Source organism: Ochotona princeps, chromosome 5, assembly GCF_030435755.1.
Source record: "Ochotona princeps isolate mOchPri1 chromosome 5, mOchPri1.hap1, whole genome shotgun sequence".
In the NCBI taxonomy this organism is placed as follows: Eukaryota; Metazoa; Chordata; class Mammalia; order Lagomorpha; family Ochotonidae; genus Ochotona; species Ochotona princeps.
This window is the reverse complement of record NC_080836.1, coordinates 73,680,517-73,708,070: the sequence shown is the minus strand read 5'-3', so window position 1 is coordinate 73,708,070 and position 27,554 is coordinate 73,680,517. Positions and strand designations below refer to the sequence as shown.

At 37.2% G+C, this 27,554-nt stretch overlaps 1 long non-coding RNA gene across 1 annotated transcript; it reads right to left on the bottom strand.

Moving 5' to 3' along the window:
- Positions 1-376: 376 nt before the first annotated feature.
- LOC131480318 (uncharacterized) lies at positions 377-27,554 on the bottom strand. The gene is made up of 3 exons (XR_009245410.1): positions 27,273-27,554; positions 3,521-3,594; positions 377-616 (listed from the first exon to the last, which is right to left on the bottom strand). It is a non-coding gene; the product is annotated as an uncharacterized LOC131480318 (long non-coding RNA).

Sequence of the window (27,554 nt, the reverse complement as noted above, 5' to 3'; positions counted from 1 at the left end):
CTTTCAAAAGAATTATGTGGACTCTTTTAGTGAGATGAAAGAAAATGGAGCTCAAAGGAACCAAGTGTATGGAACATCTTTTAGGAGTCAAACAATACAGTCAGTGATGTGGGACTGAGCTCTCACAACCGTATCCTTTTGAGAGAGGAGGAACCTAAAGCCCAGGGTAAAATGTAACTCATAAGTGCTAACAGTTGAATTTGAACCCAGATCTTGCTAACTCCAAGACCTACTTACCCACTTCCTCTCCACTCCACCTGTCTGTCTTCACATTGCATTGGATTTGGAATCATGATCATACAGTTTCTTTAATGACAGAGCTTATAATATTGCACACATAAAGAGACAGCCAGGGCAAGGCCCCTTACCACTGTGGTTGCTGTTATCCACAATGCTGAAAGCAGAAGTGAAATTTAGACAGGCCATCAGCAAACATGACCTGTCTATTTCAGCTATTATGCAACTCAGGGATCCTTGGCATACAGTTGGCATTTACTATTTATCAAGCTTTCTTAAAAATAATGGAAGCAGCAGCATGAGGGCCGTGAATATTCTGTAAATTGTAGTTTCCTCCCATGGCAAAGAATATTACTGTTCTGTTAAGACTTCGGTAGAGCTTTAAAAAAAAACAGTCAAAATGAAATTGAAAGCAATTATTTAAGCCTCTTTAAAAACTTCAAACCTGAAATTTAAAAACAACAAAAATGGCAAAATTAAAATTGATCGCAGCATGAATTTTCATGTACACAAACACACCATATAGCCATGTGTGCTTTAAGGGAAATGTTCCCTGCCTTGTGAAAGAGAGGCAACTTGTTATGATTTGTGCACACTTTCATGAAATACCAAAGAGGGAAAAATCCCTCCTGTCACTTGTCAGCCAGTTCAGTCACTGCTGCTGTAGAGGGCCCATAACATATGCACGTCCCCTTCTGAAACTGTATCCAAAGGGGCTTTGGTAAACTCCTGTACAAGCATATCGTATGTGCTACAGCCAAAATGACTTACATTCTATTCCCTGATGGATCTGCACATCAGATGCATAACTGATTAGTGACAACTGACACAGAAACAGAGAAAATGTTCAGTGGAGGGACGCACACACAACTCCTGCAGGAATGCTATCAGGATGGCATGTTACACTTTGGTATGTACATAAAGTATGTTCCTCTCCTAAGAGAAAATTCTACTCCAAGAACTTTGCCTTTTAAGTACAAAGCATGCAAACTGACTTGGAAATATTTCTTCAAATCAGACTCACCAAAGCAGAATATTAAAAATTTTTCTTCAAGTGAAATTCTTCAAGAACGCTTATGAATTTCATATAATTGTCACTAAAACTTATTTCCAAAGTTCCACGTTTTGGTTAAAAATAATGCACCTCTATGTTACAATAATAGATTCTCTTCCTTTGCCTATCCTCATCATGTCATGATACATTTAAATGTCAGCATGTTAAACCTGAAACCTGTACTAAGGGACTATTCTATTGTGATAATATGGGGGTAAACAACGAGAAGGAAAATGGGAGGGAGAATAATGGAAGGTGGAAGGATGAATCCATACAATTAAAAGACTGTATCATGAAAAGTAATTTAAAAACAATAAGAATAATAATTCATTCACAAATACTTCTCAAATGCAGTGGATATTCTGTGCGGTGGATACCTCACCAAAGCATGACAAGAGAAATCTATATAAACATATAAATACATATTAGGAGTATAAAGAATTTAAAATGTAACTTGATCAAAATTACTCATCCATTAAATAATTCTGAAAGATCTCCAAAAATGTCAGATATCCAACTTTCCATTACCAAAGAGTAACTTAGACCAAGACAGAAAGAAGCATCAGACAAAAAGAAAATATTCACTATAGACATGAAACACAAAATTAGGAAACATTGAATGGGAATTAGCTTCATTTTATTTTCTTCATGAAAATTACAGAAATATTTCAGCACCATATGGAAAGCCATGTCATAGCAATCAGAATAATAAAGAATAGAAATCAACCACTAAACAGATTTATAGAAAAAAATTTTTTTCCAAAACACGGAAACACTTATTAGATATCTGCCACACGTCCTCATATTTGCAAATATTATTTTAAGTGACCTTAATTTCATTTAGCTTTTCAAAAGACGTATTTTCTTTTCTTACAAAGTATTTCACTCCCTGGAATTCGGCATGATACATTTTGTTCTGCCTTTCTTCCCAGACTTTCTGCTGGCGTTTCAACATACAAGGAGAAGAGCGGTACCCAAAATCTCTGCTAGCCAAAGATATGACTGCCTAGATTTTGCTATTCCTCTAGCTACTCCTTCTTTTGAACAGTGTGCTTGGTGTAGTCACTCTTCCAAGCTTACCTCCTGCTCCTACCTACCCAGCTCCCAAAAGTGATCAACCACCCAACTCCCTGCAAAGAAGGCCTCCTGCTGTCTGCTCTGTTGACGCAGATGCCATGAAAGGGAAGCAGTGAAGGAGAACATCTTAAAGCAGTGTCAAAGTGCTCGTGTGCACAGCTGCCAGCCTGTTAGCAGCATGAGGTGTCCATTAGGGAGGGTCTCTGGCCAGTTTCCCCAGGGGCATCTGCACAGGAAGAATAAAGCAGCAGTACACAGGTTCATGGGCTGACTTCTTCGGCTCAAGAACTTGGGACCACAATAGCGTCCACCCTTGCTTCCACGTGTTTTCTACAATGCCTTCATTTCCTTTCCTATCCGTTCATCTCCCATCTGGGCAGAATTTTCACAAAAGCTAGCTGCATATGCTGAATGTGAGAGTGATGTTCCGGTCTCCCCATAAGCACCCCACCCTCCGCCACTCTGCCCAGAACTTGCGATTTTCCAGGGGGCTTCCAGCCTTGGGAGCCCTGTATGCCCCAGGCTGCAGCCACCATGCCAATACCACATTCTGATTTCTGTGATACAGCCAGCAGCTCCAGAAGGCTGTGCAGTTAAAGTTTTTCATTCCAGAAGAACTGCACAGAGATAGAGAAGCATTTCAGCAACTCTGTGAGAAACAAACACCAAAACAAAACCCTGGAGCAACTGAGTCACCCTCTTAAAGTGAGAACCTAAAAAGCCAAAATTCTAGGCTTTTATTGGATAATTTCTTAGCTTTTACTTGACAAGTGGTTGCTTTTTTCATTGTTCTTTTTACAAAGGAAGGATAAGCTCATGGATTTTAGATAAATTGTAAAAAACAACAACAAAAAAAACCTGTTAAGGCCACTTTTTATTGCTATAGCCATTGGCACTGATTGGCATTTTTCTCCCCCTCACTTGTCTGGTATGTTTTTAACACGCTCTCGTACCCTCGGCTCAGTATTCTAGCACATCATGCAGGTTTCCAATCCTTGCCTGTATTATTTGCCAGGGATGGTATATAGAAAACATAGCCAACCTATGTGGAATGTAACATCTGAGAAATATTTCAAACTTATGAGAAAGAAGTTCACAGGAGAAACTACTGCTAATTCCTTAAGTCATCCCACATGCCAGTTAACAGCTTACCAGAATGCTACCTCCTTCCATGAGCTGGCTCTCCTTTGCACCACTTCCTGATGTTCACAGGGGTGATAAAGAAACTGTAAAATATGAAGGCACAGTATTACCAACCAACCTGTTGATATTTTGAACAAGAAATCTCCCTGCACTGCACCAAGTTAAACACTATCATGAAATACTAGGGGCAGTATTCTAATGAACTAAGAAGATCCCCAGAGGTTTAAATTCTGATCCACTCACTTTTAATCATGTTTATGATGCAAAGTAGTTCTAAGATAAGGCACATCTCCAACCACCTACTAGTTGTGAAAGTCATTAAATTCTCATAGATCGAAGGTGGAAAAATAAATTGTGTATATTTTAGGCCCTGAATGATCTTCCTGTAGCAATTTTAGAACAAACTATAAAGAATTCTGCGATTTTAATCTCCTCAGTAGCTTCCCATTACTAAACAAGCAGAGCGCCACGGTGCAAATGTGGATGTTACACGTCCTCCTGATCTGCTGCTTTTTTCTTTCATTAAAGCTTTAATGCAGCAATTACGGCTACGTTGCCCTATAAAAAAAGGAAAAGGCAGTTTACTTTAAAAAGTGAAATTGCATAGCCTACTATTTAATTATACACAAATGTAAATGGCCTATTTTTCCATAACTGGTTATTACAGCACTGTTTTACTTTCTGAGTTTTCACAATCTCTAAAACCTACAAAGCTTCCTGCTATATAATTGTTTTGTTACATTATTGTTTTCATCTTATTTTTTCTTTTAATGTGAGTGCAGCGGGATAAATCTTGGTTTTAAGCCAGCCACTACTTCATCTACTTAAGCTTTTATAGATGAAGATTGCTGTAATTATCAGAATACCCGCTTATTTCTGAAGTATTATCCTGGCAACCTGCTGGCATTTACAACCAATTAACAAGCTTTGCCATTAGTTGCATAAGGGGTATCGCAGAGTAAACCCATTGTGTGCTAATTTTCTATTTTAGATAATCAGTTTGGCCATCCAGAATGGAAAGAAGAAGAAAAGAAAAGGTTTGACACTCAGTGGCAGACATGTAAAAATTACCATGTGCCCCCTCGAGACAAAGGCATCCTGCAACTCAATGATTGCTTCGTGGCCATCACTATTGGTTCTTAAGTATTTCCCTTTGTCTCTTTTGGAAGAAGAAAAAAAAAAGTGGAGATTCAGCAAAGTAATCATGTCCTGTCTCACACACTCTGTCTTTTAAAGCTGTCTAGCTTCTCGCGCTGCGCTGTCCTGCCCATAATTTGACCAAATTGAACAAGTGTTAAACACCTTTAAAAAAGACAGAAAGAAATGGAGCAGGAGTTCTTTGGTTCTTCTTCTTTGTGTTTTTTTTTTTTTTTTTTTCTTAACAATGCCTTTCAACCTCTTTTTCCCATCCCCTCCTTCCTTGCTATTAGAGTAAATCAATGCATGGGCTTCCACCAACTGGGTTGCCTTAGAATTAGCGTGCAAGCTGGGTTTAGTTAAAGCAGTGCATTGCTGTTTTATTGCTCTGTTTAAACTTTCTGATATTAACATGGTCTAAAGTTTGGTTTAAAGCAAGACAAGAAGCTGAAGCTGTGCTTTGCCCTTCAAGCTCAATCTTTACCATGAAACAATAAAGAACATCATCACACCAAGATCCGACCGAAGGCCTTTGGGGTGTTTGCAGAATTAATCTGTCACCTGTTCTTGAGAGATCCTTATGATAGCTTCATCCCAGTTATCTCTACATCTGACTGAAAAGTTCTCCAAGTTCAAAAGCTGCTTCCACGGGCAATACTTCAGCAGATGTAATTGTTCTCCAAGACAGAAAGCACACATTTGTCATGACCGATTGGCACCCCAATTTGGTGCTTTTAAAGCTCTTCCATCAGAGTTTCTTATATTCAGGCTGCAGTATAAAGCAGAATCTTCAGGTGTGCATTCCAGCTCAGCAGTTCAGATGCCCACAAGCCACTGTGAAGTAGCTGGCTGCAACATTCTTGTCTCTAGCTCCTGACTCATTTCCTACAAGCACAGACCCTGGGAGGCAAAAGACAATGACCCAGTCACATCATCCTTGTCACCCACGTGGGAGATCCAGATGGTGTTTCCAACTGCTGGCTTTGGCCTCTGCCAGGACATGCTGGGGATTCCCACAGTGAACTAGCAAATGAGTTTCCACCTCTCTTCCCCACTCTACCCACCCCCTTCTCTTTCTCATCCTGCCTCCTTTCCTCCCTCCCTCTTTCCCTCCCTAAACCAAAAAAAAAAAAAAAAGAAAGAAAAGAAAAAAAAGAAAAACTAAAGTGAAACGTTGATCTTTTCCTTGACCTTAAGCACCTGCAATGTTGGTCATAAGGTATCAGTTCAGCCTATATTGAGTCAGATCAGCACACACCTTGCCTCCTCCTCTTTGAAGGGTCTATCTCTGGCAACAGAATTGGAAAGTGCCCACCTAAGGACAGACACTGCCTCGCCCAGAATTGTTACCTGTCATCCCCACCATGTCCCAGCAGACAGTATCCTGGAAGAAGGTGTCCCCTTGCCCATGCAGCAGGTTAAAACATCTAATAATTTTCTTTGATCCAGCAGTCTGGCCCAGATGTAAGTAATGACTGTGTGTAGAGACAGAGCCATGTTATCAGGCCATGGCACATCTATCTTCATAGAAGATGGTTTTTCTATCTTCATAGTCAAATTCACAATTCATTACACCATTGTATTTGAGTACATCTTTCCAGCAAATGAAGAAATCATTATGGGTCTCAAAAATGCAGCTTATTGAAATCATGGCACGTTATTCTTCTCAAGGTTTGTTACTTTCTCATACTGTCATAACATTCTATGAAGAAAATACTAGCTGACTTTCCACTCTCACAACAAGAGGATCTAAATGCTCATGTTTTGTGCACAAAACTACCCATTTCCACGGCTCACTCTCCCCACCAAAAAATCAGAAGCCCAGTAAAACCTTGAAAGGCAATATAGAAGTAAGAAAAAAAATGCTGAAAGTCCCTTTGTTATTGTTCCTAGCTCATGAATATTTGAGGTGGCGGTTAGCCCTGTAAATCGTGTTATCTTGTTTTGCTTGCAACCATGTAGCTATTTGATATACTTTTGATACTCTTTAATTATGATTGTTGTACTAATTTCCCATTTTAAAAACTATTGCTTTCACGATGTGATGAATTGACCTTTAACCTTGCTTGATGCTATAACAAAGGAAAAAAATCACCTTAAAAATGACTTTTTGGCGAATGTTGAACTAATAGACTCAAGGTTGAAGAAACCACCTCTGAGGCTTGCACCTCAGTAAGAACAAGGGCCTAGAGACATTGATGTGCTCTTCTTTTTTGGGCCCTACCTGTATTGTTACATCCCCAAAGTCCCAGAGCTCTTCAAGAAAACATTTAACCTCATGACTGTGACCATCATCTTTGGATGCAAGTTTCTCCACCTCACTGTTTTTTTAAAAAGAATTGTTTTATTTATTTGAAAGTCAGTTACAAAAAGATATGGAGAAAGAAGAGATTGAGAGAGAGAGAGATCTTCCACCCACTGGTCACTCTCCAATGGCTGCCAAGGCCAGGGCCAGACCAAGCTGAAGCCAAGAGCCTGGAACCCCATCCATGATTGCCACGTGGGTACAGATGGCGGAGCACTTGGCTCATCACCTGCTGCTTTCTCAGACATATCAGCAGGGAGCTGGATCAGAAGTAGAGCAGTGAGGACTCAAATCAGTGCCCATAAGCAGTGCCAGTGTCACAAACAGTGGCTGGATTTGCTGTGCCATTATAATGGTCACAGCTTTGTAGTCTTGACCAAGGTATACCTCTGCTTTTTCCATCTATAAATCTGAATGATAGTATTCACCTCCTAGATTTACCTTAACAAAATGAAACAATCCATGAAAAATGCTCAATGTGCTTCAAAACACATAATAAATACAAGTGCAACTGACGCTTCAGTAATTTTAAGTACACTAGTGATGAATCAATTACTATCATTAATCACAGCAAGGGTTCCTCCCATGTAGGGTTTATATGATCACCTACAAGCTACTGGAAGAAGCTAAAAAGGAGTAATGTAAAATTGTTTCACCATTTCTCCCAGAGCATAAGTGAAAACCTTGAAATATGATTTTGACTTTGTTAAATAAGTAAGCATTAAGAAAAAAAGATTAAAGCATTAAGATAAAATGATAGCTAATCCAAAAAGAGTATATGCATTTTATTTTATAATGTGCTAATCTTTAAAAATCTAGTATGAGAAAAAGAAATAAATGGCAGTATACAGCTAATATCAGTCAATATTTGGCATTTCAAACATGTATGACTTCTTAAAATCAGTAGAAAGAGTTTAACTTATAACGAGATTTTCTTTTCAAAACTGCCACCACTAGGCTCAGTGAAATGTGTTCCTCATAAAGAGAGGAAGTTGCATTTCTTTTCCTGAATTCCTGCTGGCAAAGAGTGTTGATTTTGCTTATTGCTGCATCTCCAGAGGCTAACCAGTGGTTTACATAACAGTTATTTGTTGGATGGATTAATAAGTGATTTGGCTTTCTGTTGGCGATGCTTCTATCAACCACTGGTTTTAATGAAATATTAACTCAGTGTTTAGTATCTAATGCTGTGTTAAATTCATGGAGCTAAAATGAGGAGAAAATAACATGGGAAATTTTTGTTTCTAAATAGATAGCTTTAGAAGCTGTTTAAAGTTCCTGTGAGAAGGTTGCCAAGTTCAGAACTGTATTAAGCTTTGCTACAAACTCCAGCAGGAGTCTCAGCATGCCACTGTCTTGGTGTTATTCTTTTTAGTGAACATGTAATTGGTTTTTTTGTTTGTTTTACAGTATTTGTTAGGGAACAAATTCAAACTTTCTGCTTTATGAAGACGCAGCAAGAATGAACAACTGTTCACCAAAATCCAAAGTCTATTAACAATCCCAAATTTACTTTCAAGGTAGCTTCTGAGGGTTAGTGCAATTATTGGGATAACTTTGTTGGTCTAACAATCCTTATGAAAGTTTGAAAACAAACGGTTTCAAAACCAAAAAAAAAAAAAAAAACACCTATAGCACTAACTAAAAATTATTAGATAGCAGCAAATCAAAAATCAGTGAATTCATTTCTTTAAGATTGTATTTATTTATTTGAAAGAGTTTCAGAGGGGAAGAAACACAGAGAGAGAGAGAGATCTTCCACCCAGTGATTGACTCCCTAAACGAGCGCAAAGGCCAGAAGCCTTCTGCTGCTTTCTGAGGTGTGATAACAAGGATCTAGGATGGAAGTATAACATCCAGGACTCAACCTAGTGCCCATATGGGATGCTGACATTGCACATAACTGCTTAATCCACTGTACCACAACACCAACCTAGTGAGCCCATTTCTAATATAACTTGCTAGGTTTTAATTTTAGGAAGGAACCAAGCATGTCTTGCAAGCTGAAATAATCTGAACCACAAATTACTACCAAAAGGTTAAACTGGGAATAAACACTTAAGATGCTGCTAGGGACACTCACATCCCATGTCACAGTGCAAGCTTGAAATCACCAGTCTGCTTCAAATTACCCTGGAAAGCCACAAGTGATGAGTAAGTGTTAGGCTCTCTGTCATCCACATGGGAGACCTGGATTGAGTCCTTGGTTCCTGACATGGACTAGGCTTAGTCCTGGCTGATAAAGGCATTTGGGAAGGAAACCAGCAGATGGATTCTCTCTCTCTCTCTCTCTCTCTCTCTCTCTCTCTCTCCCCCCTCTTTCTCTGCTTCCATTTTCTCTCCCTCCCTTCCTCCTTCTCTGTCTGCTTTTCAAGTAAAATATTTTTTTAAAAAAGAATGCATTATTAAACAATTAAATTGAAATGTTAAACTAACTCCACCCCTCTGCATCCTCACCAAAGGGCTTTCCATTGCAGCCTTCAGCTGCCGTGCCTCACATTTTGATTTTATTTCATATGATTCTCCAGTGTGTTTTTTAATTGTCAGAAACATAAACATTTCTTCATCACAGAGCTCCCTATTAAATTAATGAGAGCAAATAAATCCATGAAAGACCTTTTTCTGATTTTAAATTCATGTTTTCCTGCATGAGTTAAATTAAATAATATCAGATCTAACTTTGGAAGCTTTCTCTTTTTTTATTTATTTTATTTTCATTGGAAAGGCGAATATACAGAGAGGAGAGACAGAGAGGAAGAACTTTCATCTGATGGTTCACTCCTCAAGCGGCTACAACGGCTGGAGCTGAGCCAATCCAAACCCAGGAGCTTCTTCCGGGTCTCTCAGGGTCCCAAAGCTTTGGGGCCGTGCTTGACTGCTTTCCCAGGCCACAGGCAGGAGCTGGATGGGAAGCGGGGCTGCTAGGATTAGAACCGGCCCCCATATGGGATCCCAGCGCGTGCAAGGCGAGGACCTTAACCACTAAGCCATCACGCCAGGCCCTGGAAGCTTTCAAAACAAAAATATTCCAGTTCTGATTAAAGACAGCAAAATCCAGTCCTATAAAATATGACTTGCTAGATATTCATAGCTTTTAAAGAAGACAGTTTTAAATGTTATGTTTATAGCTCAATAATTAAGAACATGCTTTGTCATTGTTCTTTAATGTTAAGTCAAGCCATCTTTTTAACTTGTGTTAGTCCACTCTCAGGCATGCAATCTTGTACATTTCTCCTGAGCTCTTCATATGTTACCATATACAAGAACAACAGTCAATTCAGAACATCATGCCAGATTTTACCTGCACTACCAAAAATTCAAGTCAGTTCGTCACTGTGTCCAAACTGGTGGTTGTCTCCATAACTTATCTCCTACTACAATTCAGAATATTGAATAAATATCAGGAATAGAGATATGACATTCTCCTTAAGGTATCTATCCACATAGACTTTTTCTCTATAGAATAACTTCAAAACATTTAATTTTCCTTTGTTTTCTACTAATCTGTATTTCAGAACTCTTCCTGTTACAATCATACACATCACTCTACTATTTTTAACAGTTTCCTGCAAAAGCATTTTAAAACAATCACATATGTAAGACTACATTTTGAAGATATTCATAGAAGGAGTCTAAATTAAAATAAAAGTAAATGAAAGCACACAGATTCTTAAAAATGTTTTACTCACCTCCCCTTTGAAAGGGAAAGGAAGAAAGGTTAGGAGAAACAGCTGTTCAACACAGCAATCTGGAGAGAAAGAGGACAGCTCCTAATGACGCAAAGCCACACACAAACAGGTGGGTGTGTGGCTGGGGAAGGGTATTTGTCTGAAAGGAATGTGGTGGGTGCTGTGGTGGGGTCACAGAGCAGCCTCTTTTCTCCATTCGGTGGTGTTCGAATAGCAGCCTAAACTTGGGAGCAGAGCTGGCCAGTGGAATCCATGCTCTAGGTCCTGAAGATGGCCATGACACCAGCTACCCCTGATCATCTCATTATCCTCATCCTACAGTGTCAACCATATCCTGATTACAGACCCTCTCATTGTGAACGTTGCAGAAAGAGAAAAGGGAATGAACTCATTGCTACAGTGCAAGCCAAAGCCTAAGAATCTATAGACTCCTGTTTCATTAAAGGGATCCCTCAGGCTGGGCTTCAAATCATATTCTCACCACTTTCCAGCTATTTATATTTTAATTTCAATGGAGATGATAACTGCCTCATAAACTTGGTTTGAGAATTAAATGAGTGAAGAAGCTTTATGCAAGTGCTTAGCACAATACCCAGTACACAGTTGGTTCTCTATAAATGCAAGCTATTATTACCATTTTTGTTGTATGAACATGGTTGTCCCCTGACCACTGATACTATCATATCTCTCTTTATAATGGCCTAAAGTATTTGTGTCCCTGTGTGTATGTGTGTCAGTGTTTCAATGCTCTATGGAGTAGAGTAAAACCATATCCATGGAACCACTTCAATTGGAGAACCCACTGGTCTTGCACAGTACATGAAGCAAAAATGTTGAGGGGGGGGGCCCAAGGGCCAATAGGGATTTATTGGTGTGGCAGAAGTTCCAAAGGGAAACAGTAACACCTGGTTTGGAATACATTCTCTTCCACTTACAGCTTCGTAAACATTTTTGAATATTTCTTTATTTATTCAAAAGAGAGAGAGAGGCAGGCAGACAGACCAAAACAAATCCCCCATATGGTGGTTCACTCCCCCAAATGCTACCACAGCCAGGGCAGAGCCAAGCCAAAGTAGGGAACTTAACCTGGGCCCCCCACGAATCAGGAAGAGACCTAGCTACTTAAGCCATCACCTACTTCCTCCCACAGAGCACCTTCACTGGAAGCTTGACCCAAGAATGGAGTTGGAGCTCAAACCTAGCCACTCCAAGTGGTGCCTTAACTACTATGCCAGATGCCTACCACAGTAGAATGCTTTAACTTGATCAAATTCAATGATCTTTCTAACATCAATTTTTTTAAAGTCAAAAGCAATAGTAATTTGATAGCAATGCTGTGAGAAATTATCAAGTCACCACAATAAAGATTAAAAACATGTATTTTATTACCTAGTACACAGAAAGCACTCAATAGGTAGTAGCATAATTACCAAGATCAGAGAAAGGTAAATTATCAACCCAAAGGAATCATGTAAGCTCAATCAAGGTCCTCCAAAGATGTCCATGTCCTAATTTCTGGAAGCTATCAAGCATTTACAGTATATAGCAAATAAAACTTGGCAGACATAATTAAAATTTAAAAGCTGGTCCCAGCATGGTGGCCTATAGGCCAGTCCTCTCTTTGAACACACAGGAATCCCATAGCGGTGCCGTTTCTAATCCCGGCAGCCCCACTTCCCATCCAGCTCCCTGCTTATGGCCTGGGAAAGCAGCCAAGGACAGCCCAAAACCTTGGGACCCTGCACCTGTATGGGAGACCTGGAGGAAGTTCCTGGCTCCTGGATTCGGATCAGCGCAGCACCGGTCTTAGATGTCACTTAGGGAGTGAATCATCAACAGAAGATCTTCCTTTCTGTCTCTCCTCCTTTCTGTATATCTGACTTTGTAATAAAAATTTAAAAAAATAATAATAATTTTAGAGCTTAAAGTTGGGATATTACCCTAGATCATCTGAGTGGACCTGAACTAACCACATGGTTTCTTAAAAGTGGAGAACTTCCTCCAGCTGGAGGCAGAAGAGTTTTGAGGTAGGAAGAGAAGTTAGAGAAACCGTCATCTGAGAAAGTTTTGAAACCCTGTGCCTGGCTCTGGGGTGTAGAGACCCATGCTCTAGCAGCTGAAGGCAGTTCTTATCTGGCAGCCAGCAAGAAACGCAACAACCTGAGTGATGTTAAGCAACTCCTTCCCTTTGACTACTGTTAAGTCCATTCCCTGATTACAGCACTGTAATCAGCAGCAGAAACACCAGCCACAGCAACCTGGACTTCCGAGTTGCAGAGCTGTGACAGAAGAAATTTGTGTTTTCCAAGTGCTAAGCTTGTAGCCATTCATGATAGTAATAAAAAAAAAATGAACACAGGAATTACTACTATAAATAGGTCCCACCACTGATTATGCCAGTCCTAGTTGGAATAAGAGCTTCCGGGAAACAAGAATATTATCAAATAATAACACCTTAGGCTTTTGAGCATTCACTGAGTGGGTCACCGCATCAAGTGCTTTCAACATATTATCTCCTTTCATCTTTACAACATTCTATAAGACATATACTATTATAATCAGTGTCTCACCAGTGAGGAAATAAAGGCATTGAAGCACAAGAAGGTGGAAGTGTGACACTTGTCAAACAGGTTGCCTCTGTTGGAGTCAGGATTCGAATTTGGGGAGTGATTCCAGAGCACATGCTATTGGGCACTCACCCCTGCTTCCTCCAGCACAATACAAGCTTCACCTGGGATTTATACTCCATGTTCTGCTCATCAGTTGAACAAACTAATGAATGGATACAAAGAAATAATATATCTCACCTGACTTAACCAGAGCTTTATAAACCTGACTCAAGCTATCCAGGTATTTCACTGGTGAAAGATAAGATCAGGTGTGCTAAAGTAACAGCCAGTCCTCCAATTTCATTCACTTGACATTTCAAAAGTACATTTTCCATTTATAAAATGCTGAGTTCATTCAGGTAACCAACCACACAGGGCAACTGTCTTCCAGTAGGCTTGGAGAGTCTAGACTCCTCTGATTATATAACTCTGCCTTTTTAATAGGAGCTTCTGTGTATCACCAAAAAGGCAGAAATACCATGCACACATCATGTCTACCGCAGCCTAAAAATAACATCACTTGCATGCATGGGCCATGGGCCTGCACTGATACATTACCTTCGGTTGCAAAGAGCCTAACACCCACAGTCTTCCAAGTGCCAAGGAGGAAAAGAACTGATGGCATCAATCAAAATCATTAAATACTGCTCTCTTCAGAAAAAGTTTTTCAGAATAATAATAGCTTCATTTTTTGTAACGATTGTCTCAAGAAACCTCCTGTTTCAGCAAAGACCATCAACATGCTGTTTTCCAGTCTGCACTTGAAATCCTTTCTGACAAAGGAAAATTTGCCTTTGTCCATGCTGGCAGTATTTTCTTCTTTTTTCCTTGTTAATACAAAGTCAAGAATGGAATAACAATTTTGATAGTCTACTTGCCTTCCAAAACTACGAAAGCGTATCTGGAACTCTCATGCCATCAGTCTTTCTCTTCACCTTGTCCCCCCAACTAAAGGGACAATCCATGTTAACCAACACTAACCAAATAATAATCCACCTGCAGGAGCCAGGGTTTAAACATCAGAGCAGACAAACTACAGATTGTTTTGTGTGCAAGATCAGGGTAGCATGCGTGGTCGTGTTAAAAATTCACCTCTGAATGTAATCCCAAAGTTATGTAAAGCTCCCCATGCAATCAGTTACAGCTTTTACCAGGATCATTTGTGCTCCTACATCTCTTTCCCTGAGTGATTTAGTGACGAAATGAATTATTTTAAACAAAGGCACCAGAGCTGGAAATTTCACTCAAATTAAGGAAAATTCCCCAGTGTACTTATCCACTAGTTCACTACTACCACTCAGCATGTGTAACATCGCAAGTGAATATTTTTATTTTCATATGCTTACTTTTTTACTATATAAGTAAAAATTTACTTATAAGTAAAAATATAAGTGAACCAATTTCATGTATTTCATGACACATATTTAAGAGCATAGCCATGCTTCCCATGCTACCTTCCTGCCTGCACACCCCACCCACATTACTCCTTCCTTCTTTCTTTTTCTTTCCTAATTTTGACATCCATTTCACTTTGAGATATCAGGCTTAAGCCTCCATTATGAAAAGATGTCAAAACATAGCAAGATGACTGAATAAAGAAAGTGGATATATACACTATGGAGTACTATTCAGCCATGGATAATAAAAAAATCTTATCTTTTGCAATGGAATTAGTGAGTAAAATTAGAAACCATATGGTTAGTGAAATAGCCATTCCCAAAAAGGCAAATATCACATATTTTCTCTGATCCGTGAAAACCCATGAATCTTAAGTTGTAAGGCTATTAGGGCATTGGAGAGACTGGCTGCATCTCTTATTATCATTAATATCTGCATATTTTCAGAAATTTTAAACCTAGTCATTGTCCCATGTCTTGAGAATAGCCTTAGCACACTTTGCTATTTTTTTAAATAATGTATATCAAACTATAAACCTAAAGAAACTTTAAATACATTAAAATGGAAATTCCAAGTTATTTGACCAAATACCTTATTATGCAGGTGTTCTACATGGCACTAAAACTACTTTACAATAAGCAGTCCAAGTGATGCTCTAACAACCAGTACCATCTAAAATTTCTAGGCTACCAAATATTTGTTTTCAGTTTCAATAAAATATGGAGCACATGTTAGACTGTAAATCACACACAGTGTCCTTCAGCAGCAACAACAACAACAAAAGTTCAATTTAACCATGTGTTTGGTAATTAGGGTAATTTATATTCAGGGGCCCAAAACTCATGCACATTCCAGAGTCTGACATGGAAAGATAGCATTCCTTAGAAACCCAGCGTTATGACAACACTGTGATGTGGGGTTATCAATTCTTGTAAGACACTAAAATGTTAGACCTTTAATGGTGGAGAGCTTAAGAGTGAGGTATACTGTTGTCCTACTTCCTGATTCCTGTAAGACTAGATGTAAATACAGCTACAGTTCTTCTGGAGTTATGGGCTCTGGAAAGCGCTATGTACAGCTAAGCCTATATGATTATCCCTGGTACCTGGTTATTCATTGAATCAAATAAGCTTCTGGTATAAAAATATTGTTTTTCCATTCAATGAAATCCAATAAATCAACTGGCTTTTAATTAAATATGGGAAAATCTAAATTACTCCCGATTATGAATATAGTGGGTCAACTCTAAAACAAACCATCAGAAAAAAAAACAGAATATGTACATTTCAGCTTTGTAATCTATTTTAATATATTTAGCATTAAGTCATGCCCACTGTTAGGCAAACTCAGTCCTATGGACAAAGTGAAATTCATTGTACAATACTAAAGTACCAGTGCAATGAAAAATGAGTAAATGTGAGTTTACTGTCGAATCCTTTCTTAAGAAATTACAAATGTATTAAAGATGGAAGAGCAAAAGTACAGCTCTCAATACTGTTGTAGGAACTTACTGTTTCAGAATCATAAGTGCACTGTTTCAGTTCAGATTCTGGTACACACAACAGAAACTGAATTTCATGAATCTCACAAAATGAGTAGGAAGCGGAAGAGTAAATATTGGAATGGACAATAACTAAGAATGCTACAAGAACCCAGAAACATATGATACAATCTAGTACCCTGTTTATGCTAGAGTTACTGGTCAGATGCCACTAGTACTGCTGCCATGCCATCCAATGCCATGCTGTAAATTGTTATAATCATGTTTTTTATAGTGATCTTATCATTTCCTGAGGGCTAAATGCACCAAAGAGATTAATAGGCTAAAAGTAACACTCAGTCACCCTCTGCCTGTACTAGTCTGACAGTACTGAGTTGTACTAGAAGAGATGCGGTTTCCTAAAAGAAAGGGAGAAAGTACCAAACAAATAGTAGAGATTCTAAACAACCAAAATAACAGAAGAAGAGTCAATGGGACAAAGCATACATTAAAAAAATTGTTGGGAAAAAAGTTTATTAGAAAACAATAAGGAAAACACTTTTTAAAACTTTCCAAACTAAGATTTCCATCAATGCCTGAAAACTTGAATTCACTGCTATCAAGCTTGTTTTTTAATAGTTGTTACATATAATAACATATGGAATGTGTAAATTATTATCTTCAATGTCTCAGCCACTCAAACTCATAAAAATTGCTGATTTAAAAAGAATAAAGGCACTAAAATTTATTCATTGATATAACAAAAATCACTCCTAGTGACCTTTGAGATGGGCTTCTATCAATCCAAAAATGATGTACAACAACTACTTCAGTCTTTGAGGTCCAAGAATTTTATAGAAAATTTAATCATGACATGACTCATGTTCTGTATTCCTTTTCATAGTAACAATACTTAGCATTTAAATAACATCTTTATTTTACTGTCCCTAATCCTCACATTTCACCTATGCCCTCAGCTAAAAATAGTTTTCTGTTCACTTTAGAAAATTGTCATTTGTCCAAAGACACACTACTTATTTAGCATACAGACTACCAGAAGACCACCTATGCTTAAGTTGTACTGTTTTTCCAAGTCCAACAATCACTGCAAAACTCCCACAGATTTAGACGAGAACTATGGATAACTTCTGTGCCACAGTCTCACCATTCAAATTTTATTATATCTGAAAATATTGGATGACAGAGTACAAAGTGACAGTGAGTCAATATTCGAAGTGTTTATAGAACTAATTTTTTTCACTGGTAACAGCAAAACCTGGAGGAAGGAAAGAATAAGCCACACCTATAAATAGCAGATGAATCAGTGTGTGGCTCCAGAGGCTTGTCTTTTACATGATCTTCATGCAGAGTAGACTACCACCATAAAAAAAAGCACCCTCCTCATCTAGCTTTCATCTCTTTGATGAGAACAAACTGATTGCAGTAGTCATTTATTTCACACGGAAAAATCTTCCTTGTGTAGACGGAAAAACGTTATCGAACCCAAAGTTTACCTTTCACAACTACAAAGCACTGGATTCGTATGAAGAGCAAATGAGATGCATATATATATCATAACAACACATGTGACCGTACTCTGTGAACTATAAAAGAATATATTCAGATGTACCATAAACCAATAGCAAGTGTTATGAAATATCAGAAAGACCAGTTCACCGACCTTTTAATAAGTAACAAAGAAATCAATGTTTAAAGATTCGAAACAGTAACTATTAAAACTTTTCAGTTTTGCTACCATTTTTCTACAGTACAAAAAAAATGATCTCCATGTTCGTTGTGATGCTGTTAACACTAGAATACTCTTACCTGTGTACACTCAACCCATATGAGTTTCAATTTGAGTCCTAGTTACTCCACTTCAGATACAGCTCTGTGCTAAGGTGCATAGGAAAGCGGCAGAAGATGGACAATGTACTCAAGTCCCTATCATCAAGATGGGAAACCAGAACAGAATTCCAGGAGTCCCAGGCTCCTTGCTTTGGCCGGACTTAAATGCTATTGCTGTAGTCATTTGAGAAGTGAACCAGCAAACAGAAGATCTGTCTCTCTCTAACTCTGTTTTTCAAATACCTTAAAAAATTATTCTCCATACTTTTTTCTGATTCCTGACTCTTTGTTGGTCTGGGCACTCCACTGTCTTATACTTTCATTTTCCCATTAGATTATTAATAAAACAGAAAACCATAACAATCTTATTTTTTCAAAGATGTGTTTATTTATTTATTTATTTATTTATTTATTTGGCACAGCTATACAGAAAGAAAGAGATACAAATACAAAAACCATCCATCTGCTAGTTCAGTCCCCAAATGGCCACAGCAATTGGGATTGGGCAGGACTGAAGGTAGGAGCCTGGGGCTTTATCTGGAAATCCTACGTGGGTTCAGGAGCCCAATCACTTGGGTCATCTACCATCAATTTCCGAAACCATTAACAGGAAGCTGGACTAGAAGTCGATCAGTCAACACTCAAGCCAGTGCTCATATGGGATGCTTAAGTCTCAAGTTGCAGCTTAAGTTTTACCACAATACTAGCACCAGCAACCTGGTCTTTAAAGCTCCTAGTACAGTGTAGATAGTTAAAAGTATTAAGAACTATCACCTTTCCCAAGAGAATGGGTATGCACATTTTGAGATGATTATAATTTAAAAACCCAAGAGATGAAACAACAATGGCAGTTACAGGTATCAGACCAATGAAAGAAAAAAAAAAATCATCTAGATATCAGAGCTCTGTCAATAAGCCAGAAGCCATATTCCTTAAATTATCATCCGGTTGGAATAAACTGAAGCTGAAGAAAGGTAAGTTCCAGGGACAATATAATATTAATGACCAGTAAGCATACACTATGCAGTGATCATAAGTCACCTGCTTTTTCTGATTTGCCCCTTGGACAGTTTGCTATGGATAGAATTCAGCTGCTGGAGTTGAATATCCTCATATTGGAGACTGAGAATACAGGGAATATTTGACTCATACTTTTAATTCGTCCCATGCTGTCTTACATGGATCATTGATTATAAACAAATATCAAAAGCCTGGACCCTATGTTGTGGGGTAGTGGGAAAAGCCACCTCCTGTGATCCCAGATGAGCACAGGTTTGAGTACCAGTCACTACACATCCAATCCAGCTTCCTGCTAATGCTCTGGGAAAGTAGAAGAAAACAACCCAAGAGATGGGCCCTGCTTCCTTTTGGCTGACCCAGAGAAAGCTCCTGGCTCCTGGCTTCAGAATGGCCCAGCTCCGGCCAATTTGGCCATTTGAGGAGGGAATCAGCAAGCGGAACACCTCTGTATCTCTGTTTCTGTCTCTGAGACAAAATAAACAAATCTTGAAAAATATATATATATATATATATGGCAAGAGCAGACTAACAAAGCCTGAAAAGCTGCTCCAGGTTTCCTTCACAAGCTTTATGAAGGCCTTGTGATTTGGGGACAAATGACTCTACTGTTCGCAACATTTAGAAGAGATGACACAATTTTCATCAATCCAATAAACATGTATGAACCATGTGTCAGATGTGCCTACAGGCACCAATGAAAAAAAGAAATACTAAGCAGGAAGCAAAATTGATGAACTTGAATAAAAAATGTGGAAAGTGTCTTTTAATTACCTCTTTAGATAGAAATTGGGGAAGATTTTTAAATAAACGAGAAAGATTATTAACTTTCTAGTACACCCTTCCTCAAACTCACACATAACCACACTCTTGCTTTTTCTGATTGCCATTGTCTTTGAGCTATTTACATCTCCATGAGTTGTAGAAAACTAATGGCAGTGCAAATTATTCTAGTCCACAGAATACCAAGTGTGGGCTATTGAACATATTTGATTACTTTCCTGCAATATTGATCAGTTTTGTGTCTGTTTATAATTTAATTTTATCATTTTTCTGTTTATATTTGTAGAATGCAGATTTGAATTTTTCCTTGACCAGGCTGCAACATCACAGTTCTTTACCTCATTAATTAATGAATTAATTAAAATCTTTAACACATGCACATTTTATGTTTGTATAAGAATCATAACTATACCTTTTTTAAAAAATTCAACTTTTAAAAGTTCATAATCACCATTCATTAAAGGACTACCTGCCTCAAAATAATACGCTGTAAATTATCTGTAAAGCTCTTCCAATGTAAAGCATCAAATGCAGGGAAATGCTACGTTCTTAATGTAATAGTGGCATTTTTTGGACACATTTGATAAGGCCTCCAAGTGCCCTGTTTTTACTGATCCAGATAGAGGAATAGGGCTGAGCTGTGAGGAGAATAAGAATCTAAGAGTCTTTTTTTTTTTTTTTTTTTTTTTTTTGCTTAAAAGAAATAATAAACTGCATTGTTGTAACTCAGTGTAAGTAGATTCGAGTAAGGCAACAGAGACGGGTGCCAGAAGCTACTCATATCGTTCTTTAAAATGGAAATTTACCGTCTGCTGCATCACATGGACAAAATACAGAACTATTTTTCACAGCTTGTTCACTGAACAGATTATTGTAGAAAAAAAAAACTTTTACATTTTCTGCAGATTCCCAAATCTCAGTCAAAAAACTCTTGGCAATTTTTAGCAGTGAAACAGATTTCACTTTCAGATTGAGATACTCCATTTAGCAGTAGTCAGATGATCTTCCAAATAAATATAGACTCATTTCACTCTTGATTTTATTTAAAAAAAATGTTTTCATGAGGTGTCTTGGAGGAAACTTGCACTTATTTGGTTTTCCCAAGCTAAAGCAAAGAAAAATTCAAAGGTCTACAAATCAAAGCTAAATTTAAAAAACAGGCATGTTAAACCGAAAATGTTATTACAAATAATGCATGTTCATCACAGAACCAATAAATAAATAACCTTTTAAAACTTAAGAATTAGTTTTAACGATGCTACAGTCTTTTCTTCCCTAAATCTCAGCTCCCCAAAATATTACTAAACAGAAGTGCATGTGTTCAGTCAATATAACAGGCAGCAATATGTTGAGATAACTTCACACAAAGAGGTCCCTGGGCCATTTTTCTCTTTCTTGATTGGCTTTAGCAGTTAGGTATAAGGCAATTGAACTTGGGAGTTGATTTCTAGAACCATTTTCCATTTATGTCTCATGTAAACAACGAGGTATATCAAATGTAACAAAAAGATGTGCCTGTGACTAAAATGGTATTAATAATTTTAATCCAAATTCTATATTCAATTCGCAGTTCCACAGACCTTATGATTCCTCCCCAAATTCCTGTAGTAAGATTTACCAATGATTTTTCTACCCACGAAAAAATTTTGTATTGTTAATCATTAATGAAGTCCAGAAATATTGATATGACTTACTTGAACATTTCTAAAAACACATAATGTGTAAATGAATACTGTGGAAAGTCCACTAGATTTCCCAAAATGTTAATGCTATTTTTAACTAGGCTTTATGGGATTATTTTTAAAGTTTGTCTCAGTTACATTAAGGCTGATTTCAATCATAAGCAAAAAAACTTGGGGTTTAATTTAGGTTTATTAGGTACAGCGAGAAAACCAGATAATACTCACGCAGTTAAAAGCACTTTCTCATTCTTTTAATGCAAATTGTGCTATCTCAAAGCGATTCATTGTATACAATGCCAAAAACCACACTTACATGGCTAATATGACTTAGAAGAACAGACTGATTTTTTTGAGCCCATTATGACTCTGAAAAGCTTCAAAGATAAACCTAAGGTTTTTTTTAACATCCTAATTATGACACTACAAAAATTTGGGTATTCAAAAGAGCAAAATTATTATTTTGAAAATAATTTTAATAAGAAATAAATGTACAAAATGTGAAAATTGAATAGATTAACATTTGTCATAAGGATATGATGAGGTATCAAATTCTCTAGAACTCCAATGAAAAAAACTAAATTATATAGAACCAGAGTGATAAGCTTTTGAGGCAAGCTCTCTGTGTTTCTGCATTCATGTGTTAATTTGGGTTGTAGGTGAATAAGTGAGAACCGGTGTGATGAATAACACAGGAAAATGCAAAGGGTTAATGTTCAAAATGTGTTCAATAAAATAAAAAATGGAGTGTAACTTAATGTTTTTTGAAATTGTAATTCAAACAAATTGGCAAATAAAACTTAATTTATAAAAATTTCACCCTCATCAAATAGTATGTTTTTCTTTCCTCTCATTAGTTTGATCCCAACCAGTGTCCCTGCATTTGAATAAAATATACTTTGAGCCACAAATGAAAGTTTAGATAACTGAAGAGAATAATTTGGAAACAGGAAAGTCAAATACCTGGATCTCTAAATGTACACAGCCAATGGCAGATCCATTCTCTGTGGCCAGTAATGAGCAAGTGCATTGAGATACAAGAAGGGCTGCAGAAGAAGAGGAAATAGGAAATAGCAATGTCTGCACCTGATTTTTCTATTCACAGTAAAATTAAAACAAATAAAAATGAATAGGAATTATACACTACAGTATTCTTATATGGCTCAAATGTATCAAATTGTGATATTAAAAACCTCCTAGGACTCTAATAGGTCAAGAAACACAATGAGCTAAATAATCAATATGATTAATTTTTTGTGATATTAATAATAATAACTGATATTAATAATAATAATAGCTGTCCCTAAAATTAAAGATTATTCCTGGATCTCATATATAGCTTTTGAGTTTGTATGTTTTAGGAATATATGTGATGTTGGCTACTCATCCATACTGGTGAAACCTATTTCCCAGTGTAGAGAACCTAGACCTGTACAGCCCCTGTGCTCCTGAGCAGCAGATTTTTGGAGTCTCATACCTGCTTGGTGCCTTTATTGGGCAGCTGAATTTAGTGTATGACTGGGGCATCTGTCATTGGGGCCTACTGTCAGCGGAATACACACACCGGCTATGACAAATTTCAGTCTAGGCTTACGGTCTCGTTGCAAGACATCTTCTGTGGAAAGGTTTAAGGCCACTCCACCATAGCTAGCTTTCAACTATGGTAACCCACCAGGACACTCAACTGATAGCCAGTTTTGTCCCAGCAAATAAGAAAGACAATAATGAAAGCTGAGGCTACGGATTCACTAATGTCTCCCTGTCCACCAATCCCTGACAGTCAATGATGTAACATTGCAGATCTTAATTGAGTCAATTGGGATTTTCCTAAACAGGCCTGCTTTGAGAAGTACTTCTTCAGCAGAAGTAGAGTTAAAGTAGCAAAATATTCTTTGAGTGAGTTCTAGCACATTTCCCTTTTGTTCTGACCACCCAACTTCCTCTTTACTTTCTGAGTTAGCCACTCATTCTCTGATCTGTACACTTCCCTAACTACTGGTGCACACACTCGCTCAAGCCCTACCCGATTGCCTTGCCGTTTGTTAAGGTGCCTTCATATTTTTCATGGTTACAAAATATAGCATGCAAAAGCTGAAAGTCCCCTGGATCCTAAATGCAACACCTGTGATAAATCTATGCCCAGATAGGTATCCCACCTGTCTAACTCGTGTCACTGTTTTCTCTTCGTTGGCCTTTTATGTTGTTGCTGCTCCCTGAGTGTCGGCTTCTCAACATTGATCTGTTTTTGTAGGAAGGCCTATAAATTTTACTCCAGTAATGCCATCATTCCCAACAGTCATTTTACTTTTCCTTGTCTTGATGACCTTTAAATGATTCCTTTGTGCATGATAAAATTCCTTTTCCAGTTTCTTTCCAAAGCGGGGCATGTAACATGGTAAGTTAATAAGCGATCAATTAACTAAAAACCACAAGCAACTCCTTTTGAATAAAAATGGAAATTGAAAGTTATTTTATTTGCAACATCCATAGGAATATAATTTTAGAGTTTTCCAGAACCCAAAGATCATCTATTTCCAAATTCTCATTTTTCTAGAGAGGAAACTAAGACAGCGAGCTCAGGCAGATCTACAACTGCCTCCCTATTCTCTTTAAAAACATGAATATGGCAATAGCATATCTAGTAAACTTCTGTCTATAATATCTCAACAAACTAAGAAATAAGTATTATCACATTAAATCTTCAGTTACTTCACTTTGTGAGGACTTCTTTTATGAAACTCCTGACACCATAAAAAGGTGCTTAAAATTATTATGCATTGGCTTTATGGCTCAACTGTTCATGAGGACAATACAATATATTGTCATTCACTGCTAAGAATGTTTGTAGTCACTGAGTATGGCACATAGGTCAGTCTCCTATGGGTTGATAATTTACAAGAATTTAAGTGTAAATGTGTGTTTATTTTTCTATTTAGAGTTTCATGGTCCCTTTTATTCCAAAGAGTCATTTTCACATGAGTTTTACCTCCAGGAATGAATGTTGTGATTCCCTTTCAGAATCAACCTCACCACTGCCCCAGCTGACTAAATCCCAGTTCTTCCTCAGGGTCCAGCAACCTCTCTATTTGAGCCACAGTTTTTTGTTTTTAATTCATGGATTCTGAGGACGCTGTTGAGCTTTTGAGGGCCACCCTTCCTTGGACCTTGTTCATAAATAAGAGTAGATTGCAAAAGATACAGTTTACAGAGTAAATTACAAAATATAACATCCATTTGAAACTCTAGAAAGAAAAAACGTTTACAGTAATGTGAGCCTCTGACTTCCAGGGCAATTTGAGCTTTGCACTTGAAAGGGGGTTGAGGACCATTCAATTGATATCAACGCTTATCAAAATAAGCAGAGATCAAAGCGTTCGATGTCTTGACATCTCTGATTTTTATTAAAAGTTTGCCTTAACTTCCTGGCTTTACTGCTTCTAGCAGACCCTAATGAACCCTTGAGAGCAATGTTTCAGATTCTAATTCATTAAGCTGGGTATTGAAACCATGTTTTGGTTACAAGAAATAATTTGGAATAGTACAACAAATGATGAAAAGAAACGTATTAATGAATTAGAAGGAATATTCTTTAGCCAGGTGCAAATTATTCTATGCAATTCACTTTTAACTTGATGAATCAGAAAAAAGAAACTCAACTAGTATGTACAAAACAAAAAGTCTTAAGCAAGATGAAAGTTATAAAGATGAGCAGTGAATAAGTAAGGATTTATTCGTAAATTTCTTGCTTTCTGCAGTCAGTCAGTGACTGGGAACCCTTGCACCCAACTGACCACAAAGAAGTCTTAACACATTGATTAGAACATGATACATAAAATCCCTAGCAAAGAAACAAAACAATTCTATCCTGTCGTCTTTGTGATTGAAAGTCTACTTTGTGAATTTAGGAAGATTTTTTTTTTTTTTCAGAAAATAACCTAAGTATTTAAACTCTGTACTACTACATAACAATTTAAATTAAAATATGTTTTTCTCCTCTGTCAATGAATTTTTAGGTTTCAATCTCATTGCACTTTTAAAGGCCTGTATTCCACTCTTCTCATACTATCCTTTCCTTGACTCTCAATGAGTTAAGTTTTTCTCTTTTAAAATAGCCTTTTCTGTTCATCTACTGCACAAGCTGCAGATGAAATCCCCACGAATTTAAAATCATAAAGAATTCTTTTTTCCAACAGCCAGAAAAGGCATCTTTAATAAATTTGGCTTTTTGCATTTATACAGACTGTTTTTATTTCATTTTTAGAAAAAAAATATAATATCATATAGTCTCTTAGCATTCATGCCTTGCCATGCAATAAAAGCGACTTATAACTTTTCTTCATATTTCACCAAGTTTTCAATTAGAACTTTTTCCTGGCTATTTAAATGTGCTTAAACTAATGGTTTTCCATAATTTGTCTTTTTTTTTCCTTCGGATAAATACCATGCCATTGTCAGTTTTTAAAAAGAAGCAATTTCCTGACTTTTGAGATTGAGTCGGTCAAGGAAAAATTACTACTGCTGAAAACCTGTAATTAAATGGAAAATGCAGCTGCACTCATGAGAAACGAAAATTAAGTTTATTCTATTAATACTTCATTCTGAAATGTGTTTTTGAATTTTCAGTTAAGGGTTTCATTTAGAGCCATACCTTATCTATACTCTATCTTCCTGATTACTTTCAATAAGGAACATGTAAGAATATAATAATCCTAATCTTATGGAGAGACATGGTGACCTCTTTTCTTTCCTACTTAAAACATCAGAGGTAATTTTAAAGAAGCTAATGAAATATTCCTCATCAATTTGTATTATTATTATTCAAATAACTATATATTCTCAAATATTAAAATTGTGTTCTAAGAAATACTTTAACCACAAATTTTATATTTGCATAAAATATCACATTTTAGAAAATAATGTTTTGCATTAACTTTCACTTTCATTAATTTTGCTATTTGTTGTACATATTTCATGAAACAATACTCACAATTACTAAAAACAGAAGCTAATTGTTGAATGTATGAGATTATCAGATCTATTTCCTGATTATAGCTCCTGTATGATCAATTCGTCAGAGTTAAAATATTTTGTATCAACATAAACCTAATAAACAAATACAACCATTTAGAACAATTTAAAAAGTCATAATATTTGTCACTGCTTAATTTCAACGGTGCAGTTCAACAAATCAAGATAAACACCCTTTAACCTCCCCTACACAACTCTTGGATTGAGATCTGAATAACATTTACATAAAATTAAGTATAATGTGAAAGTCCCATTAAAACAAATGAATGACTACTGTAAAGTTATTTATGTTTTTCAAAAAGTAGCATTCGCCACTTAGAAGCTGAGACTGAATAGTAAATATGAAACTGCTCACTGTATCTTAAATCATGAAATTCAGTGTTCACAAGTACATTTTAAATGGCACAGGAATGTTTTTTAAATAGTAGTTATTTAACTGCAGATATACCTAAAATTTTAAGTTTCAAAACTTAGTTCTACCTTGGAAAAAGTACACCTTTTTTTTTGAGAAGGAACTTCTGATTTTGTTTCACTTTTGTTTAGAATCAACCACATCTTCAGCCAATGTTATTGATATCTTTAATCTGACTAGGGACCCATGAAAATCTAAAATTATGATACAGTGGCTAGGAGACATAAATATAATAGCTGCTCTTTTCAGTTACTAAAAAATGTATGAAATAATACCAGGCAGCAATAAACACATATGGTTTGGGTGGGAAAAAAATTACAGTAAGACTCGGGCTTTAGTGAACAGAGTCGTCTGACATTTCAGTCTATCCTGTTACCTGTGTTGTTTGGTCACTTCTGGTCACCTGTGAATGTGCTAGAGCTCTTGGAATTCTATTTTCCAGATGCTACTGTTCCACAGAGAGAGGAGAAACTGATCCACGAAGTTGCTATTTGCATAAAATGCAGATGCATCTGTCCCCTGGTTGAGTTCTGCATCCAGGGATCCTGCAGCTGGTCGGCCTCGGGAGCAGGCTCTCGCAGAAGCAGGAGCACCTCAGGGAGGACGTCGTCTTAGAATGGGGCAAAAACTCCCTCGGCCCACAGAGTATTGACAATAT